The 15,861-nt window shown below is 38.3% G+C and overlaps 1 protein-coding gene and 1 long non-coding RNA gene across 4 annotated transcripts in view; one reads left to right on the forward strand and one right to left on the reverse strand.

Moving 5' to 3' along the window:
* LOC138157177 (uncharacterized) overlaps nt 1-6,231 on the forward strand; it is a 9,274-nt gene extending 3,043 nt beyond the window's left edge. Inside the window, exons 3-5 of the long non-coding RNA XR_011167329.1 lie at nt 1,594-1,757; nt 2,414-2,515; nt 4,710-6,231. This is a non-coding gene — a long non-coding RNA (uncharacterized lncRNA). The remainder of the gene's footprint in view (nt 1-1,593; nt 1,758-2,413; nt 2,516-4,709) is intronic.
* The window catches only part of RALGPS1 (Ral GEF with PH domain and SH3 binding motif 1), a 624,901-nt gene that overhangs the window by 463,404 nt on the left and 145,636 nt on the right, over nt 1-15,861 (reverse strand). The window lies entirely within an intron of this gene.

Consider the following 15,861-nt stretch of genomic DNA (forward strand, 5'->3'; position numbering starts at 1 on the left):
GTGTGTGTGTGTGTGTGTGTGTGTGTTTAGGGGGAAGAGACAATGAAAGGTAACAGGTAACATGGATAGAGAGCTGACCTTGAATAGGAAGACATAGGTTCAAGTCCACCTCTGACACATGTATTGAACATGGTATTTTTTATTTGGTTAGATCAGTGTAGGGTACAGTCAATTAAAAATAAGCATTTACTAAGCAATTACTGTATAACAGATACTGTGCTAAGAATTCAAAGAAAGGCAAAGACATGGTCCCTACCCTCAAGGAGTTCACACACTAACACTCTAATAGGAGAGAGAAAATTGGACAAACAAGATCATGGAAGTAGAAGTTAATATTAGAGGGAAGCCACTGGCCTAGTGGGGAAAGTATCTAGTTGTCTATCTCTTAACACACTTAAAGACAATATTAGCATTTTGGGCTGTCATATCATGCTGTTCACTTCTATTTAGCTTAGAGATGAGAAAATGCACTTGTGATTTCATTAGTATAGGAAATTGTTAGTTGGAGAAAAGCCCTCTGCCAAAGTAAGATGACATTTTCTCTGCAACTTTTAGCTTTTGAGAGCTGCCCAGAAGAGTGAGAGCTGCCCAGGGTCATATGGTCAGTGTGTGTCAGAGATGGAACTTGAACCAGGTGTCCTGGCTTTGAGGCTACTCTCCATCCAATACAGTGCACTGTCTTCAATCATACTGCCTTTGGGCTACTCCATCATGCCAGTAACTCATACAGAGTTTATAGTCAACTGAAACTTCTAGGCCTTTCTTCAGACAACCTTATTCTTCAGTCCATTTCTGCTTTGGATAACTGCTGTGAAGGAAGGAAGGAAGGAAGGAAGGAAGGAAGGAAGGAAGGAAGGAAGGAAGGAAGGAAGGAAGGAAGGAAGGAAGGAAGGAAGGAAGGAAGGGAGGGAGGGAGGGAGGAAGGGAGGGAGGGAGGAAGGGAGGAAGGAAGGAAGGAAGGAAGGAAGGAAGGAATTATTAAGAGCCTACTATCCATCAGGTGCCGTGCTAAACACTTTACAAATATTATCTCATTTGATCCTCACAACAACCTTGGAAGGTAGGTGCTATTATTATTCTCATTTTACATTTGAGGAAATTGTTAAGTGACTTGCCCAGGGTCATGCAAAGAATAAGAGTCAGAGACCAGGATCACTCATGTACTTGTTGATTTTTCAGCTAGTCTTTTCAACTCCATGCCATGTAACACTAGAGGTTGTGGGGGAGAGCCCAAGCCCTGTGGCCTCAGCTATCATTCCCTTTTTAGCTTAAAGCAATTTTCCCCAGATTTACCAGTCTGCACACAAATATACTCTTACCAGCCCTTGTTAAGCATACCACATTTCTGGCCACTCAATCCATCAATAAGAACTGATTAAATACTTACTCTATGCCGGGTACCACCCTAAGAACTCAGGATACAAGGAAAGGCAAAAACAGGCCCTGTCCTCAAGAAGTTTACTTCCTAGTAGCACATCATTCTTATTGAAACCCTGGTCCAAAAATCCAAATCCCGTTTTCAGGAACCGTTTATCTTCTTAAATTATTAACCTCATGCTACTCACATCCTCAATCTTCCTTTCTTTTCTGAAGCCTTTGACTCCCATCAGCCACAGAGAGAAAAATACCACCTGTCCATAAGGTTTATCGCCCAAGACTTCATCATCTTTATCACCCCTCTCTAATTCTTTCTGGCACTATCATCTGTGACTGAATCATGAAAAGTGGATAGAAGTCATTTGATCTGGCAGATCTTGGTAAGATTTCTCTCACATCCCACATATATGCCCCAGGCAGACCTTTCCTTTGTTATCAGTTCAACAAATATCTTCCCCCAGTACCCTTCAGTTAGGAGTCAGTAGCTATTCCTATCTCTCTCTCAGTCTCCCTATGGCCCTTACTGCATGATCCCTCTCAACTATACCACATCCCTCCTTGGAAGAAAAGCAGCTGCTTCCCCTTCAGAGGGTCCATTCCCTGCCTCTTCAGGAAGAGCCTGCTGCTCAGCTCCAAGTGTATATTCTTCTTTCTTCTCTTTCTCCTCTGTGTCATATCCCTACAGTCTCTACCTCTTGTCACAGGCCAGGATTCCCTTCTGCTTCGTCAGATCTACACACACACACACACACACTCTCTCTCTCTCTCTCTCTCTCTCTCTCTCTCTCTCTCTCTCTCTCTGATTTTTAATAAGAAATACTATATTCTCTCTGATAACCAAAACAGTAGAGTGGCATTCCTCCATCTCCTTAGCTTTCTCTCCTAAGAAAGAGATTCACTGAAAGCATCATGACAGGTATCAAGTGGTCATTCATGTACTTGTGTAATGATTATATGAAACCAAAGATTTCATATTGTTTTGTAGCAATAGCCATTGTTCACCAATCCTGTCACTGCTTGCTCTATTGCCTCTTAGACAGTATCAGATTTGGGGCCAATTTGTGAAAAGGAAGCTGAGAGCCAGAGTCCATAATTCTCATTTCTATATCAAGGGAACCCATGGAATCTATAATAAAAGGTAAGATCACTGAACTCTTAAACAAAACTAGACTGTAAGCTCCTGGAGAGAAGAGACAATGTCTTAAATTTGTTCTGCATCCTGCCATAATGTTCTAACAATACTTATTGAATGGAGTCATTCACCAGGATATTATTATTCAACATTTTACATTGAAAAAAAAGTCCTCCTCTCCCCTGTTCCCCCTAGTAATTTGCTTTCTGATAACAAGCTGCTAGTCCCTGGAGATACTAAATTCTTTCAAAAGTAAAGCCAATTTTTGATACATTCCAGAGATTATTGCACAGTGGAACAGATGACATGAGTTGTTTTTACATTCTGACCATCTGATAATAGTTGCAGATGTCCTGTGGGAAAGTAAACTATCACAAATGCATTTTTCAGATACATTCTTCCTTGTTCTATAAGGGAGAACTTAACTTTAGCAAACTTCTTTTGATCAGTATGTGTAGGGCTGTTCTTAATGAAAGAAATTGCTCTAAGACAGTGTTGAGAGTCAGGTCAATAGTTGTTTGTTGCTGCTGTTCTGTTCTGTTCTGTTTTGTTTTAACAGCATCAAAATTACCACTTGAAGATAATAAATACCTTAAATGCCAACTGTGTGCAGGGCTTATTTCCAGCGTATGGGGAACATACAAAGTTTAGATAAATCTGGGCCCTCATTGAACTTTATGGCTTAATAGTGGGGAATAAGATCCAAACACAGATAACTATGATACATAGCATTTCATACACAAACAAAAATCTGCTCTGTGAGGCAATAATTGTGACAAGTATGATGACGAGACAAGAAGACAGTGGTGAGAGATGTAAGAACTGCAGCCATGCCAGGCCAGACTGGCCTGAGAGGGTCCTAAGGGTCCACCTACTCTGGGCAGGTCCCAAAGCAAGTCAAAGTTACTTCAGAATGATTTCATAACAATAGCTCTTGTTATTATGTTGTTATTCAGTCATTTTCAGTTATGTCTGACTCTTTGTGACCCCATTTGGGGTTTTCTTCGCAAAACATTAAAGTAATTTGCTGTTTGTTCTCTAGCTCATTTTACAGATGGGGAAACTGAAGCAAAGGGGATTAAGTGACTTGCCCAGGGTCACACAGCTAGTAAGTGTCTAAGGCCATATTTGAACCAAGGAAGATGAGTTTTACTCACTCCAGGTCCAGAACTCTATCCATCCTGTTATTATATCACTTTCTTTAAAGAACGTTCCTCCCATCATTTCTATTAGGTACGCATCAGTCCCATTTCACAGAAGAGGAAATAGAATAAATGAATTAAATAACTTGATTATGGTCACATGACTAATAAGATATAAATCCTAGATTTTACCCCAGGGCTGATTCTTTTGCCAACACAAGTTGCAACAATGATTATTTACAAATTATGAGGCAAAGATCATTTTGAAAACTTTTTCCTCACCATTAAAATAAAGTAAAAGTCATTTAGGGGATGTCACATATCTGATTGATTTAAACATAATATTACTCATGTGACAGACTATCCCTGTTTAAAGGTCATTCCTACCCCTACTAGCTAAACCACTTTGTATGTTGGAATAATCTCTAGACCTGGAGTCAAAAATCCTCAAAAGGGACAGCTAGGTAGCACAGTGAGTAGAGCACCGGCTCTGGAGTCAGGAGTCCCAGAGTACAAATTCAGTCTCAGACACTTGACACACTTACTAGCTATGTGACCTCGGACAAGTTACTTAACCCCATTTGCCTTGCCTTCCCCTTCCAAAAAAAATCCTCAGAAGACCTAGATTTGAGTCTTGAATTTGCCAATAAATAATAAGCTATGTTACCAAGTCATTTACCACTTCTAGGCCTGTTACGCCACTATGTGACATACTATTCACTTAGCAATGTCTAGTGAGAACTGTCTCAACCACACAAAATGAAATGAATTCTCATGCTCTTGACCTTAACAGCAACCCGGACAGGCCTGAGGTTCCAGGCAAGGCATAGCTAAATATACCATAAAGTTACCCTGTTATATTAATTGGACAATGCATATCTAATCATAGATATCTAAGATAGAACTAAGAACAGATGCCATGAGGAAATAGGCCTTTCTTCTAAAGGTGAGGGTGTTATCACAGTCAGGGGAGAGGAAAACTGAGCAGGAAGGCAATACTTGCTGTCAATAGCTCTCAGAGGGGCATTAATCCTTCTTCTTCCTATAATTTCCTACAGGTAGCAGATAATAGCAAGGAGAAATAAACCCTCTGGTCTAGTCTTCCAAAACCTGCCCTCATAACAGATGAAGAATTGATTGTTTTGACAAGATGAAGAACAGGGAAGTCAGGGGAGACTTTGTGGCAAAGCAGTTCAATTGTATGGGGCCCAATGTTTGAGAGGAGGGAGGCTTCTGTTATATGTTCGTCACATTTGTGTTCCTCTGTATTAAATGTATCCCCCCAAAATCTTGTTTGCCTTAACATTTTGCCTGGAGTAAGATGTCAAAGAGTTGGCCAATGATGACCATATGCAACAAGGTCATCAAGTATTACAACCTTGAGAATCTGGGTCATAATCTGATTCTTAACTATTAGTTCGCAAGGTACACACTATTTGCCTTCATAAGCTTTTCTACCAAGGTTTCCCATTTGCATTTGACCTCTTATGGGGGGGATGTTCTGAAAATTTTTAACAACTGGCTTTTTGAAGGGAAAAAAAAACATTACACATGACACACTTTTAAGTTTAATCTATATTATTAACATTTTCCCTCTTATTTTCTTAAGTTTAGACAATCAACAACACAATGAATCCCGCCCTGATTTGTAATATTTGCTGATTCCAGAGGTGTAAATGCTCAAACTGAAAGTTGAACACTCTTTTTTTTCTTTTCTTTATTTTGCTTTTTGGAGGGGGGAAGGCAGGGCAATTGGGGTTAAGTGACTTGCCCAAGGTCACACGGCTAAGTGTCTGAGGTCGGATTTGAACTCAGGTCCTCCTATCTACAGGGCCAGTGCTCTATTCACTGCACCACCTAGCAGCCCCTGAACAATTACTCTTACAGACTGGTTTGGGAAGGCTACAGCATACTCCTGGTCCTCTATCACCTCAGTGCATTCATTCAGGGGGTCTTCCATGCCAGGAATGAACTCCTGCTTCATCTCTGCCTATCTTTTCCCCTAAGGACTAGTTCAAGTACCACTTCAACAACAAAAACTCTCCTGATTCCCCCTAATTTAAAACATCATCCCCCTTCTCAAATTTTCTTGGAAAAGTTGGCCTGAGTGTCTCCTTTGCCTCTATTGCATTCGACCCTGTAGCAACTAATTTGTGATATGTAGGAGAGAAGGAATCAAACTGCACCTATCATTGTATCCCCAACACAAAGCATGGGGAGGCATGCCCAATTAAAATGGTGGTTGAACTGAACTGACAATACCTCCTGAGTTTTAGTGACCCTGACAGAGGAGGAACAGGTCACTCTGTCTGGGACAGAGAAAAATGAAATGAGTCCAAAGTCTATTTGGTTAGTATTTCTCCCCCAAACTGTCACAAAGCAATGCTAAACAACTGATATAAAAGTAAAAGATTTTGCTGCTCTTTTGTCACTTTTCTCCAAGAAACCATTTTCTCCCACTAAATAGAGAACGGTTCCACATTTGAAAATTCAAATGTTCATCACCAATATATGAGGAATGCACACATGATCCCCTAGCAATAAATGGCAAGTTTACTTTGAACCATTATTTACAGACTTCTTTAGGATTTCTAAGTCCATATGACTCAAATTTGTCATTGAATTTCTAATACCTTGCTGTATTTTAGTCTAGTCAGAAGGCAAACAAATGGGAACGTTTATAATTACAAGAGAATATGAGCGAATTTCTGACCACGTTGGTGCTTATATTGCATGAATCATAAAACGATCTGGTTTTTCCTTACATTTGGATCTAATACTTTGATCAAGCAAACCCAAGTATTTACACGAGAGAGGTGTTTGCCAATGCCCCTCTGAGGTACACAGAGGACTGTGAACCTTTCCATTACATAAAACAAATTTTTATAACCAGACATTCAGTCTAAATCTTGGCATAGAAAATCTCATAAAAAATAAAACTATTTATTTTTCAAACATTTGGGGTGGGGGAAAATCTGTTCAACTGTCAAGTTACAAAGAGGCATGAAAATAAGTTGGGAGCTACCAGCCTGATTGCAAATATCAATAAGACCTATGTATTTACTTAAATACTTCAAAGATTTACATCCTTCTTCCATTAATGCAGAATGTAGGGTCCTCTACATCTTAGTAGGTGATTTAATGAATTGCTACAGTTGAAAAAAACATCAGCCTACTAGTCAACCTTCTAGTGATGAATCTCAGTAAACTTAGCCAAATGGGTATGTAGACTAGATCCACAGTCCATCTCTGAGTTCATTCTTGGAAGCCTTTCTACTTGGTAAGGTTTGCTTGTTAGTCAAGTCAACAAGCATTTATTGAGTACTTACTATATTCCAGGTACCATGTTAAATTCTGAGGATATAAAGTAACACCACCACCACCAAAGTAGCTCTCACAGAGCTCACAGTCTAATGAAGGAGACAAAGTACAAACAATATATTCAAATAAAATGTAGAAAGAACAGAAAAATTTTTTGCAGATGATGAGTTTTAGCTGAGACATGAAAGAAATCAAAGGAAGCCAGGAGATAGAGATAATCCCAGACAAAGGGACAGTCAGTGAAAATACACAGAGATGGAAAATGGAGTGTCTTGTGTAAGGAACACAAAGGAGGTCCACGTCACTGGATTAAAGAGTAAATGGAGGAGGTTAAAATGTAAGAAAACTAAAGAGGGAAGAGAGAACCAGGTAATAAAGATCTCAAAAAGCCAACTAGAGGACTCCATATTTGATTTTGGAGGTAACAGGGAGCCACTCACTACACTGGTAGAACCTTTGAGAATACAGGGTCACCTCTATAACCTAGTAAAACATCCATTGTAGGAAAACAGACAGAAATTATTCAACATTTAATTCTTCTAATAAACTTTAAAAAACTATCCTGAATCTAAGAGAAGAAGGTTTTTATGGGGAAAAGTGTCCAACCCTAGCCACAGAAAACTGCCCTTGAATGAAAAGTGAATGCAGTGCCAGGAAATATTTAATATTCTGGACCTCTGGGGTAAATGTTTTTACCCCCAACAGAACACAGGCTACCTGTTGTTACATGTAGGGTCTTCACAAGTGAAGTTCTCATGTCTCAGAATGTTCATAGAACATCAGAACCAAGAGAGATGTCAGAGATTCCTCTGGTAAAAATTCCCTTATTTTACATTTGAGACACCAGAAGTCTAGAAAGGGGAAGTCACTTGACCAGGGTCATATGATAACATAGAAGCAGGGAATAGGCTCCCTGACTGAAATTCTGTATTCTTTGCATATCATAGAAAGAATTAATCAAGCTCACTAAGATCTTACAAATCTTACAATAATAACTGACATCTATATGTAGCATTTTGAAGGATGGCAGAGTACTTCATGGTTATCACCTCATTTACTCCTTATAATAACCCTGTAAAGCAAGTACTACAGGTTTTATTGTCCCCATTTTATTGATGGGGAAACTGAGGCTTAGAGAGATTAAATGGTTGGTCCATAGTTATAGATCAAGTAAGTATCAGACGTGGAATCTGAACCCAGGGCTTTCTGATTCCAAGTGTAGCTCTCTACACACTACACCATAAGGTCTCTCTGTGGAAGATAGGCAATACAAGACTTTTTTGCAAGTCAATATTGGATAGGCTCTGAGTGTTAGAGGTAGAAGAGATTTCAGAGATCACTTCCAGATCTTTCTTTCTAGTGATAAGAAAACTAAACATCCAGCAGGATCAAAGGATGTGCCCAGAGTCACAAAGGATAGCAGTAGAGCACAGTAGAGCTGAGACTGGCACCCAGACCCTCCAACTCCAAAACCAATACTAGATCCCCTCCGACATATTGCCTCTTGATGGTCATTTAGAAAGGCCTTTACTGGCTGCTTCCCATGAGTCTTCTCTCACCTCCACCCATATAGATGCCCTGTCTTCAAGACTCAGCTCAGGCAACACCTTCTCCATGAAGCCTTTCCTGATTCCTTCCATCTGTTAGTGCCCTCCCTCCTTCCCTAAATGTCCTTGTGTTCATTTTGTATTTATTCCATATAAACTTATATGTATGCATGTTGTCTCATCCCCAATAGGTTGTGAGCTCCTTGAGAGCAGAGACTTTGTCACTGTCTTTGTATCTTGAGTGCCCTGTACAATGCCTGACTCATGGAATGTGCTTAATAAAAGCTTATGATCGATTGATTTGTTTTCTGAGTGCAAGTACTCCAAATATGCCCTTTATAAAAGTATTGGAAATAGTTAGCTATGGCATGTCTTGAGCATAGAGAGCAGTGAAGTGATTGATCTAAGAGAAACATCAGGCATCCTGCCTACTCCTGAAAAGGCTTATCTCTTTTACCAGATCCTAGTTTTAGGTACCTACCTAGAGAGCTACAAACTCCAATTGAAAAAATGATAAAATAAAAAAATGATGATTATGATAACTAGCAGTTATAAAACATTTTAAGGTTTTCCAAGTGCTTTACAAATATTATATTATCTTATTTTATCCTCACAACAGCCCTGGGAGGTAGGTGATATTATTATCCTCATTTTTCACAGTAAGCTGGCAAGTGCCTAAGGCTGGATTTGAACTCAGGCCTTCCTGACTCCAGCACTCTGTCCACTATACCACCTAGTGTCCAATGATTTTATAGTCATCTTTTATATAGTCACCTTTTATAGGCTTTTGAACCATGCTGTGCTGGCTGGTTATCCTACATTCTGGGGAAAGAGATATTCTAGATAAGTCATTAATACCTGATTAATAACTGAAGTTTAGCACTTTGAACCAAAATGCTTTAAATTTTTAATATATATTAAGCTTTCTTTCCCTGAATTATTAAAACTTTCTTCCAAGAAGCAAGATCTCACTGTTCTCTGCACAGGCTAGCCCACTTTAGTAGCACTTTGTTTAGTTCTAGCAATATAATTTTAGGAATCCTAAAGAATTCTGTAAATGGTTCAAAGCAAATTTGCCATTTATTTCTGGGGATCGTGTGTGCATTCCTCATGTATTGGTGATGAACATCTGAATTTTCATATATGGAACGGGTTCTCCCTTTAGTAGGAAAAAAATGGTTTCTTGGATAAAACTGACAAAAGAAAAGTAAAATTTTTGACTTCCATATCAATTGTTTAGCATTGTTTTGCAACATTTTGGAGGAGAAATGCTAACCAAATAGACTTGGGGCCCATTTCATGTTTCTCTGTCCCAGACAAAGTATCCTGGTCCTCTTCTGTCAGGGTCACTAGAACTCAGGAGGTGTTCACAATTCAGTTCAACAGCTATCTTAAATGGGCATGCTCCCCATGCTTTGTGTTGGGAATATTTTTCAGAATGACATTAACAAGTTATGGAATGTCTGAAGGAAGGTGATCAGGATGCTGAATGGACTGGAAGCCATATTGTATGAGGTTCAGTGGAAGGAAGTAGGGGATGTTCAGCCTGGAAAAGAAAAGACATAGGAGATTTTGTGATCACTGTCTTTGTATACCTGTATACTTGTAGAACAGGTATACAATTATTCAATTGTATCCAATTGATTTATTCAATGTGTTCTTATGGAATAAAACTAAGAGTAAAGGACAGAAGTTATATGGAGGCAGATTTCAGCTCAATATAATGAAAACTAATCAGAACTGTCTAAAAGTAGACTAGGCTTTAGGAGGTAATATGTTCCCTGCAACTGAAGATGTTCAATGGATGACAGATGTCCATTTCCTGAAGTCCTTGTAAATGGAATTCCGTTCAGGTATGGATTAAATTAGATAGTCTTTAAAAAGCATCTCTGATAATCTATGATTTTATAATTTAACCTTTTTTCAGATATTTGCCACCACACCCAGAAGTAACCTTGAGCAAGTTACTTAACCCCAATTGCTTTAAAAATAATAATAAATATTATTATTATTATTTAACCTTTTATTGATGATTAAGGATCACCTTATTAAAAATGCTATGTATATGTCTTATTTCTTCTTATTATCCTTTAGAAAAAAAAAACCTGCTTTTTTTCTAGCTTTGTCCCTTTTTTCATCAGCCTGTCTACTAAAGGAACAGACTATCACAGATCCTTCTTCCTGCCATGCCCTAAAGACCACCAAGCCCAAATCTCCCTGTGGTGACATTACTGGCTACATCTCTTCCCTGTCCTTTCTCAATTCCACTTTGAAGGAACTGGGATGTCCCTGGCCCAGTGGAGGGAGGTTGGTGGGCTGCCCTAGTTTGGAAGTACTGAACCCAGTTTCTAGACTTATTTTCATGCCTCTTTGTAACTTAACAAGTGAATACATAGTAAACATTGATGAAACACTGTTTGCTGTGTGTTAGGCACTAGAAAAAAATACAAACTTTCTCAATCTTTTTGTGTATATGCGTCTTTAAAACAAACTGTACATAATAGAAACAATTTCTTATGCAAACCTCTCTCGTTCTTTTTTGTATAATGAAGTGTTTATATGTGTTGAAGATTAAGTTCACAATAAAAACAAAACTCTAAATATTATATGCTATACACAACATTGTATACTACAACCCCTGAATGCCTTTCCCTTTCCTAATACCAGGGTCCCAGTCTCTATAAATCAGACTGTCCAGTGCTGCTCTCCCTATCACCTTATCATTATTTGTCAGCAGTAAAACTACTTATCTCTAACACCATTTTTACCATCTGACACTCTATTCTTCTCAATTTTGTTCTTCTTTCTTATGTCTCCTTTTTCTGTCATTTTTCCTACAATTTTGGCCTTTTTGGTTAATCTTTAACACCAATGCCAACTAATAAGTACACATATTCTTTCAGGTTAACAAACCAATCACAGTGCATCGAGTATAATCTTTGTTCAATTAACCAATCACAGTGTACCAGGTGTACTCTTTGGCAAGTTGACTATTCATAAGAGTAATATGCAATCTTTGGATCCTTGGCTTCTCAGGGTGATTTTTTTATTATGTCGTTATGTCAAAAAGCTGCTTCTTGATCATAAGTGGTGGTATGCTGGTAAATGTTTAACAGCTGGTTCTTTGGGCAAGAAAAGGTATGCAGGACACATTTTTAAGTTTAATCTGCATTATTAATCTATTCTCCATCACTTTCTTAAGTCTGGAAAATAAAAAATATTCAATAAATCAAGCCCTGATTTGTATTTGCCAAATTCTCAGGTATAGATGCTCACATTAAAATTTAATAATCAGTTCTCCTGAGTTGGTTTAAGCTAGCTCTAACACACCCTGTGAAAAGAAAAATGTTTTGGTCTGAGCTCGAGACTATTCTGGCTTAACAAGCCTGGAGACATCAGGGTTTAGGAGAAAGAACATTGGTCTTAGAATCAGGACACCTGTACTTAAGTCCAGCCTCCAATGCTTGCAAGCTATGTGACCTTGGGAATTGCTTCACCTTTTTAAGGCTTAGTTTTCTGATCTGTAAATGGGAATGATAACACTTGTATTTCCTACCTCACATAGTTGTTGAGAGAAGAATATTTTATAAATGTTAAAATATACAAAAATGGGAAACAAAAAGTGAAGGGGACATAAATATAGCACTTTTGTTACTACCTTGATAGGTGTGTGTATGCGTATGTATTCCTCTTCCTTCTTTTTTCTACATGTGTATTACATGTAGGCAGCTAGGTGGCACAGTGGATAGAATGCCAGGCCTGGAGTCAGAAAGACTCATCTTCCTGAGTTCAAATCTGGCCTCAGACACTCACTAGCTGTGTGACCCTGGGCAAGTCACTTAATCCTGTTTGCCTAAGTTTCCTCATCACTAAAATGAACTGGAGAAAGAAATGGCAAACCACTTCAGTGTCTTTGCCAAGAAACCCCCAAATGAGGTTACAAAGGGTCAGACAAGACTAAGAAATGTCTGAACAACAACAGCATATGTTACATGTTATGTTATAAATATATAAATACACATATATAAACAATGTATACATATATTACATTTTGTGTATATGCTTCTATAAAACAAACTCCATATCTCAAAAGTTCCCAATTTCTAATACAAACCCCTCTAATTATTTTTATATATATTTATGTTTGTTGAAGATTAACTTAACAGCAAATATGAAAAAAATGTTTAAATTATAACTGTTGTTGCCAGAATCCTTACCTGTATAATGTTAATAAATCATATTTCAACAGTCCTCTAAGGTACTACAAAATACTTTCCTCACAACAACCCTGTGTAGATGGGTAGGTGGTACAGGTGCTACCATCCCATTTTACAGAGGGAAAACTGAGATTCAAAGACGTTAAGAAATTTATCCAACATCACACGATGTTCTTGGCATCAAGTCCACTCTTCCTTCTTCACTGAACAGCCACTTAGATACTTGAGGTGTTAATGGCTTATGATCATCACTAGCCATTCTCCTCCTTCTCATGACTCTGACCCTTACTGTTTGTGAAAACCAGACATTGTGACTATATGAAAAATCTATAGCCAAAGTTGTTCTCATTGCAAATGAAATCAAAATCAATCCCAGAATATCTACAGATTAAAATACCTGCTGATAAAAATTTTCCCTTAATTCATTAATAGGAAATTCCATCAGTCAGTTATGTTTGATTTGGCTTTCATAATGGGCTGTAGTAAAACAGAGGGAAAAACAAATCCATCTTTATATACAAGCTATAGCTGTCAGGATCCCATTACAAAAAGCAGATTGTGGCAATTCCCCTACTAAGAGGAAGGAAGGGCAGAGGTGGGAGAATAGGACAGGGCTCCAGGGCCACTCGTACAATCCTGATTTTCTCTGGGCTTTGCAGCTGGTCTCCAGAGAGTAATGACAGGTTAAGAGCTTTTATGGCCCTCCTCTGAGAACACGATTCACTGTTATATGTTGTTATGTTTTTTTAAAATAAGGCAGGTTTTCATGTCATTAAAAGTATAATCTTCTAGGTATCATCTAACCCAATCTCCTGTTCAATATAAAGGGAAAAAGAGTTTGAGTCTTGACTCTGACAATTATTTGCTGTATGATCACGGGCAAATCACTTAACCACTGAGGCTCAGTTTCCTCATCTGTAAAATGTCTAGAATACAACTTGTTGTACCTACCTCATCAAACCTGCCTGAGGCAAGAAAGCAGTTTGTAGACTTTAAGGAACTATAGAAACATGAGCTAAAAGTAATTCCAGGAGTAGCTAGGTGGCGCAGTGAGTAGAGCACCAGCCCTGGAGTCAGGAGGACTTGAATTCAAATCCAGCCTCAGACACTTAACACTTACTAGCCATGTGACCTTGGGCAAGTCACTTAACCCCAATTGCCCTGCCTTCCCCCCACTACAAAAAGAAAAAAAAAAAGTAATTCCAGATCTGACTTACTGTCCATCCATGCCTATACAATACACAAGCATGCATCATTCTTCTCCCTCCACGCACACCCAGCTGGACTAATTCAATGAACTGAACATCACCCAGAGTCCAAAAACAGGCTCTTGTATTTTCTTTCTCTGATTTTAAACCTCTCTTTGAAATCTACCTTCCTTAGAGTTTGTTTTGCTTAGGAATAATAATCCCTTCCTCGAAGCTATCCTTTCTCTTAGCCTCCTCTTTCTTTCCTATTTTCCTGTTGAGTAAACTATATTTCTGTACCCAGCTACGTGTGTGTTTTCTTCCTTCCTTTGACCAGTTCAGATAAAAGTGATATTAAAATGTTGCCTGCTCCTCCACATCTCCTTCTCCATGTTTGTATAGACCTCCACTTATATATTCCAATCATATTAAATAATTTCTCCAGTCTTCCTTTCACTATGTATTCCTCTTCCTTCTTCTTTCTATTCTTCTCTTATATCATCAAATCATAACAAAAAACTCCTCTATCCTCTGCCTAATTAGACATCCTCTATGATCTGATAGTGATAAAGTACTGAGGAGATACATCAACTCCCCATATTAAAACATAAACAGTTAATGTTGTTTAGACTCCTGTGATTGCTCACTCGGGTTTATACCATGTTTCCCCGATAATAAGACCTATCCCGAAAATAAGCCCTCCCCTTACTGTGTAAGATTCCTCTAAAATAAGCCCTCCCCCGAAAATAAGCCCTATTGAGATTGCTACTGCAGTGAAGGTGATCCCCTGCACTACACGCTACATTACAGTACCCTCTGTATGCACCGTTCCCCCCCCGCCCCCGGCGAAACGCACGCCGTGCTCCGAGCTGCATCCAATCAGAGCTGCAATGTTCATTAAAATAATCCCTCCCCTGAAAATAAGCCCTCTGGTGTTTTTCTGTCCAAAAAATTAATAAGACAGTGTCTTATTATCGGGGAAACACGGTATGTTTCCCTTGTTTCCTGTGTGTGCACTTCAAAGTTTCTACTCAACTCATCAGGAATGCTTGGAAGTCCTCTATTTCAGAAAAGATCCATTTTCTCCCCTGTAGGACTACTGTCAGCTTTGCTGGATATAAAGAATAAGTTACTCTTGGTTGTAACTCACTATCTTTTGTCTTCTGCAATACTGTATTACAACACTTCTTTATAGGGGCAGTTTTTAAATCTCGTGTGACCTTCCCTGTGGTTCTGTGGTTCTTTGAACTCTTTCTAGATACTAGTAGTGTTTTTTTTTTCCTTTGATCTAGAAGCTCTGGATTTTGGTTATAACATTCCTAGGACTTTCACTTTATGGATTTCTTTCAAGAGATAACCAGTATATTCTTTCTATTTTTACTTTGCCCTCTGGTTCCAAGAAATATTGGCAATTTTCTTTTATAATTTATTGAAATATAATGTCTAGGTTCTTTTTTAGTCATCAATTTCAGATAATCCAATCATTCTTAAATTTACATCTCCTCTATCTGTTTTGCAGTTCAGTTGTTTTTGCAATAACTTATACTTTTTCTGGTCTTTTGACTGTTTTAATATTTCTTTTTGTCTTATGGAATTATTAGGTTCCATTTAGTCCAGTTGAATTTTCAAGAAGTTAATCTGTTGCTTAGATTTTGTGCTTCTTGTTCCAAGTTGATAACTCTCTTTCCAAATCTTCCTTCTATGGCTCATTTCTTTTCCCATTTCTTTCCTCTAGTGCTTTCATTTATCTTTGGTTAATACTTAGTGCATACTATGTACCAGGCACTGCACTAAATCCTTTACAAAGGTTATCTAATTTTATCCTCACAGTTATCCTGGGAGATAGGTACTATTATCCTCATTTTACAACCAAAGAAATTAAGGTTAACAAAGGTCAAATGATGTGCCCAGAGTCACACAGCTAACAAGTATCTGAGG

The sequence above is a fragment of the Petaurus breviceps genome, unplaced genomic scaffold (assembly GCF_028583685.1).
Source record: "Petaurus breviceps papuanus isolate PSGF00001 unplaced genomic scaffold, PetGlider_PUasm1.0 171, whole genome shotgun sequence".
Classification (NCBI taxonomy): Eukaryota; Metazoa; Chordata; class Mammalia; order Diprotodontia; family Petauridae; genus Petaurus; species Petaurus breviceps.